Below are 6,010 nucleotides of genomic sequence, written 5' to 3'. Positions count from 1 at the left end.
GACCGGCCTGCTGCGGGGAGGATCGCTCGGGCGGGGAATCCTACTGACCCACGTGCAGAGGTTCTCTCCCTCCCAGCCGAGGCCTGAGTGTGGGATTGTGGTTCCAAACAGCTCCTTTTTTTCTTGAGGTCTTAAGAGTTAGTCCCACCCTACACATTTTAGCTCTTTATCTGTACTCAGGGGCCAGCCTGTTCTTCTGAGCAACTGTTAGCAAAATTGCAAACCCTTAGACGCTAAAGGGTTTATGGTGATGGGGGTTGGGGAAAGGGTGGAAATTATAAGAGCAAGGTAACCACGTAAACTAATATCATTAGGAAATGTATTAAAGTTTGTGGCATTTTCGTTTGTTGATTGATTCAAAGAGACTGTGACAGATTGGATCCCTGAATTTTCAATCATCTAAACTAAATAAGATTTTGATACATGAGCTTTGGATAAGATTGTCTTGAGTGTATTGCAATTAATTGAACAAATGAGGAGTTTCCCTAGTGGCTCAGGGGAAACAAGTCTGACTAGTATCCATGGGGACGCGGTTCGATCCCTGGCCTGGATCAGTGGTGGGTTGAGGGTCAGGATCCACTGTTGCTGTGAACTGTGGTGTAGATCACAGGCGCAGCTGGGATCTGGCGTGGCTGTGGCTGTGGTGTAGGCCAGTGGCCACAGCTCAGATTCGACTCCCAGCCTGGGAACCTTTTATGCCGCTGGTGTGGCCCTAAAAAGCAAAAAAAAAAAAAAAAAAAAAGAAAAGAAAGAAAGAAAAAACTAACATAACGTAATATTGCAATGTGTTCAAAATAGTGTCATGCAAGTGTCTATTCTCTTTCCTTCTGTTGAGATGCCTCCTGTGCCTGTGAGTGTGTGTGTGTGTGTGTGTTTCTTCCAATAGAGAAAATTTGGAAATGTCTGGAGGAGGGGGGCACTTGTGTGTGTTTTATATATATATATATATATATATATATATATATATATATATATATATACACACAATACTTTGGGTCTTTTTAAACAGGATTTTCTCTTATAAATATGATGTGAAAACTTTGAGAAACCCACTCAAGGACATGCTGCTATATCCATAAAGAAGGAATAACAGGCAGAACTGGGGCTTAGTGGTTTGGAGACCAAGTCTTCCTTTTGGGGTATTCCACTCTTAAGACTTGTGGACCAATTCCTTAAAAGTCTTCAGTCTAGGATTTAAGTCACCAATTTAAAGCTATACTGCCTTCTTTGTGATTGCTGTTTGATAGGTGTAGATAAAGTGCTTTTGATTAAGGGCCTTTTTGGCCACTAAGTACCTCTTTGGCTGTCTTCAAGGGTCCAATTACTTGTAGACAACTAAGGAACTTTGTTTTAATTCCTCCATGTTGAGAATGATACAAACCAGGGAAATACCATGGCAGATTAAGAGTTCCTTGAGTTCCTATTGTGGGTCAGCATGTTAGGAATCTCACTATTATCCATGAGGGTTCAGGTTTGTTCCCTGGCCTCCCTCAGAGGGTTAAGGATCTGGCATTGCAGCAAGGTGTGGTAAAGTTTGCAGATGTAGTTTGGATTTGACCCCTAACCTGGGAACTTCCATAAGCCACAGGTTTGGCCATTAAAATAAAAAAAAAAAAATTAAAAATTAAAAAAAATATATCCTTTTTAAAGAGCCCTAGGCTCACAAACACTCAGCGCCTTGACTAAAAGTGAAATAGGCCAGCAGAGAGTAAGATGCTTACTTATGTGAATCTAGTAGTGGTAAATCCTCATTTTCCAGAATTTTTCACAACACACAAAATCCTCTTTATTTTATTTATTTTATTTTATTTTATGTATCTATTTATTTATTTTGTCTTTTTGCCTTTTCTGGGGCTGCTCCCGTGGCATACGGAGGTTCCCAGGCTAGGGGTCTAATCGGAGCTGTAGTCACTGGCCTACGCCAGAGCCACAGCAACTTGGAATCCGAGCAGCGTCTGCGACCTACGCCACAGCTCACCGCAGAGCCGGATCCTTAACCCATTGAGCAAGGCCAGGGATTGAACCCTGCAATCTCATGGTTCCTAGTCAGATTCGTTAACCACTGCGCCATGACAGGAACTCTACAAAATCCTCTTTAAATTGTTGAATTTAACTAAAGTCTTCTTTAGATAGTTGAATTTATTTACCTGTCAATTGTCAAACTGAAGAGTGGATTTTAATGTAATGGAAGAATAGACAAGTGGATCCTTAGAACCCTAGGAGAGCAAGCAGGGAAGGCTTTGTGAGTGTACAACCCATGCAGGAACACAGAGCCCCATGCTTAGAAGGGCCCCTCACTTGGTTTAATGGTCTGATGTTTCTGCCTTGAAATTCCTCATAATTTTTGGACAAGTGAACCTTCACTTTCGTGTTTTGCTAGATCTCACAAATTACTTAACCAGTGCTGGGAACAAAGGAGAGAAGTGGCATGGAGAATGACGTGTATAAAACACTTGTATGTCAGGCACAGGCCTAAGAGTGTAAGACTGATTAAGTCATTCTATATGTCCTAGGGGAAGGGTATTATAGTTCTCATTTTACCAAAGATGAAATAGGCCAGCAGAGAGTAAGATGCTTACTTATGTGAATCTAGTAGTGGTAAATCCATTTACCAGAGTTTTTCACAAAGAAAAATTCATTAAGAATACTTTTTCAGGAGTTCCTGTTGTGGTGCAGTGGAAACGAATCTGACGAGGAAGCATGAGTTTCCAGGTTCGACCCCTGGCCTTGCTCAGTGGATTAAGAATCTGGTGTTGCCGTGGCTGTGGTATAGGCCGGCACCTGTAGCTTCAATTAGACAATTAGACCCCTAGCCTGGGAACCTCCATATGTCGCGGGTACAGCCCTCAAAAGCAAAAAAAAAAAAAGAATACTTTTTCACTAGAGGAAACCATTCCCTTTGCCCATTTTCCTTGGTGCTTTGAACACTGGGCAACTTGGATATATTAAGAGGCATAAAACTAAAATTTATTTGAGCTAATATGTGGGATAAATTAGGAAAAGTTTTTTTTCCCTGTTATATAAATCCCTTCCCCCAGTTTTAATTAATTGTCTGTAATTAGGATATCTGGAATATTTTGAGCCTGGATCATAATTGTATATTTAAATGCCAAATGAGAAAAACAATTGCAAGCCAGGATAAACATTTAATTAAAATTGTGGTTGAAACAATATTCATGGGGGAGCATGGGGTTGCAGAGCATGGGTAGTCGACAAAGAAACTGGGGGCATTTATGAGCTTCAGAATTCGAAACACCATGAACCGAACATGCACTAAAAGTGACAAGCATGAACATCCATGTCAGTAAAGGCTGGGAAAGTTACCAGCAGCAGCTTCTCTCCTCTCAGCCAAATTGGCTGCATATGGTTCAGAAGAACTCTAGACAATGTTCAGGGGCTTTGACATGAAGGATGTGAGGGCATTTAAGAGTGTCTTTTTTTGTTTGTTTGTTAACGGCTGCTCCCATGGCATATGGAAGTTCCTCTGCCAGGGACTGAGTCCGAGCCACAGCTGTCACAATGCTAGATCCTTTACCCCACTGTGCAGCGCCAGGGAGCAAACCAACACCTCCACGGCAACCCAAGCCACTGCAGGGGATTTTAGTCCACTGTGCCATAGTGGGAACTCCAGGAATGTCTATATTTTATGTTGGTGGTAGGGTAAGTAGAGACCCCTATGGGGTCAAGGGGACAATTTGAATTGGCAAGGCAGGAGTTTCCTGGGGACGCAGTGGTTTAAGGATCCAGCATTGTCACTACTGTGACTTGAGTTACTGCTGTATCACAAGTTTGATCCCTAGCTTTGGAAATTCCATGTGCCGCTGGCATAGCAGAAAAAAAAAAAAAAAAAGAATTGGTGAGGCACAAAAGGCCTGGTTTTGTAGTCTTTGAGCTAGTGCAATGGTTCTCAAGTGGGGACAATTATTTTGTCCCCATAAGATATTTGGCAATACCCTGGAGACACTTTTGGTGGTCATATCTGGAGAATTGCAGCTCTGCATTACTGTTATCTAATGGGTAAAAAATTTCATGCAGCCAGCCAGGAGCCTTGCTTCTCGTGGATAGCTTGCCCTGCTTGGGGAATTTTCCAGTAAGACCCTAGCAGCTGCCGGGACCACTTGTCCTAAGGATCTTTCCTTCTCACTTCCCTAAAACAACGCCAGCTGCCCCAACAGCATGGCAGGTGGAGCAAGGAATCAACAATTGGGAGCTGACAAGTTCCACGCAGTAGGCACACAGGAAACATCCTGATGAGGCCACCTGCGAACGACTGCAGGAAGGAAGAAATGCACACATCCTCTCTAGAGGCCAAACTGAACCAGGAAATGCCTGACTTTATTCTCTCCTTTTTTAGTACAAAGGGAGGCTGAATTCCAGCTCAGGCAGATGGTTCCTTGGGACACAAGTCCACCTTCATCTCAGTCTGCTGGCTTTCTAAATAAAATTGCTGTTCCTTGCCCCTCCCCACCCCCACTCCCAATATCCCTGGGCCAAGGAGATTGCTGAACAGCCTGCAATGCACAGGAGAACCCTTTACAATAAAGAATTATCAGCCTTGGGAATTCCCATTGTTGCTCAGGGGTAATGAACCCAATTAGGATCCATGAGGATGTGGGTTTGATCCCTGGCCTCGCTCAGTGAGTTAAGGATCCAGCATTACTATGAGCTGTGGCACAGGTGGCAGACAAGGCTTGTATCTGGCCAAGCTGTGGTATAGGCCAGCGGCTGTAGGTCTAATTCACCCCCTAGCCTGGGCACTTCCATATGCCATGAGTGCAGCCCTTAAAAAAAAAAAAAAAAGCTTTTGTCAGCCCTAAGTGTCAGTTGGGCCAGGCTTTGGGGAACCCTGGCCTGGTAATGTTTATATCATACTGTTCCCAACTCCTTCCTTAGTTTAAGGTTTCCAGTTGTAAACTAGTCTGTAGATTTGGTTTTCAGTTATGTGCTTTTAATTATAAATAGAACATTTTTAGAGAATGGAGACTATAAGAGAGGGAGACAGGTATCATTTTGTTGCTTTTCATGGTGGGTATTTACATTCTGAGGCTAAAAGGCAAATGAATGCATTGGGAAGAAAAGAGATATTAGAAAAATATTCACACTTCCTTATGAAGATGGTGAGTTGCCCCTAGGGTGAAAAGTTAATGAGTCAGAATTTACACAGATTAGAAGCTAAAACCAGAAAACACAGAAAGGCTTCAGATGGTTGAAAGCAAACTATAATTCCTTTAGGCTGTTGTACTATGTGCATGCTGAGCAGTATTTACTAAATAACACTCAGCCAAGGATCTTACAACCTTTGCATAACATTTTCAGTTGTAGAGAAGTCCTCTTGCCTCTCTCTCTCACTCTCTCTCCCTCTCTCTCTCCCTCCCCCGCCCCCCTCCCACCACCCAAACGTCACATTGCACACCAAAGCTGCAGTTTCAAGCTTTCTCAGTGCAACCTAAAAATATTTGCAGCGTACCATGTGACTATGGCTAAGACAAGGTGTAAGAGGCTGGAGTTTTTTTAACAGTCAGCTTCTCTTTGACCTTTCTTTGAGGTACTGTAGAAGTCTGATGAAAGGCCTGCTTAATCATTTTAGTAATGACATTTAAAATGTTGCTTGTCAGGGTGTGCTCAGTAGACTTTGCCTTGTCATTTCGGATAGAGAGAAGTAGGAACCAGTGTGATCACCATACAAGTCATTTGGTCCCAGTTTGTAAATAAAGTCTGCAAACTTCAGTTCCTGAGAAAAATAACTACCTGATCCGAATAGAAAGTGCAAGGGGATCATTGATCAGATACTCCATGTTACATTTATAAACACCTAGCTTTAATGAAACAATTTTAAAAAAACCCACTTTCCTGATTGCAAAAGTAATTCATCATTATTATGGAGAATTTGGAAAATATAGAAAGGAGGTAAAAAGAAAATGGAAATTATTCATAATAATCATAATCTGGTGCTCAGAGATAACCAAGCTTAAACAGTCTTTGTGTAAAACACAACTTAAAAAGAAAGCTT

Source organism: Phacochoerus africanus, chromosome 2, assembly GCF_016906955.1.
Source record: "Phacochoerus africanus isolate WHEZ1 chromosome 2, ROS_Pafr_v1, whole genome shotgun sequence".
In the NCBI taxonomy this organism is placed as follows: domain Eukaryota; kingdom Metazoa; phylum Chordata; class Mammalia; order Artiodactyla; family Suidae; genus Phacochoerus; species Phacochoerus africanus.
This window is presented reverse-complemented; position numbering follows the sequence as displayed.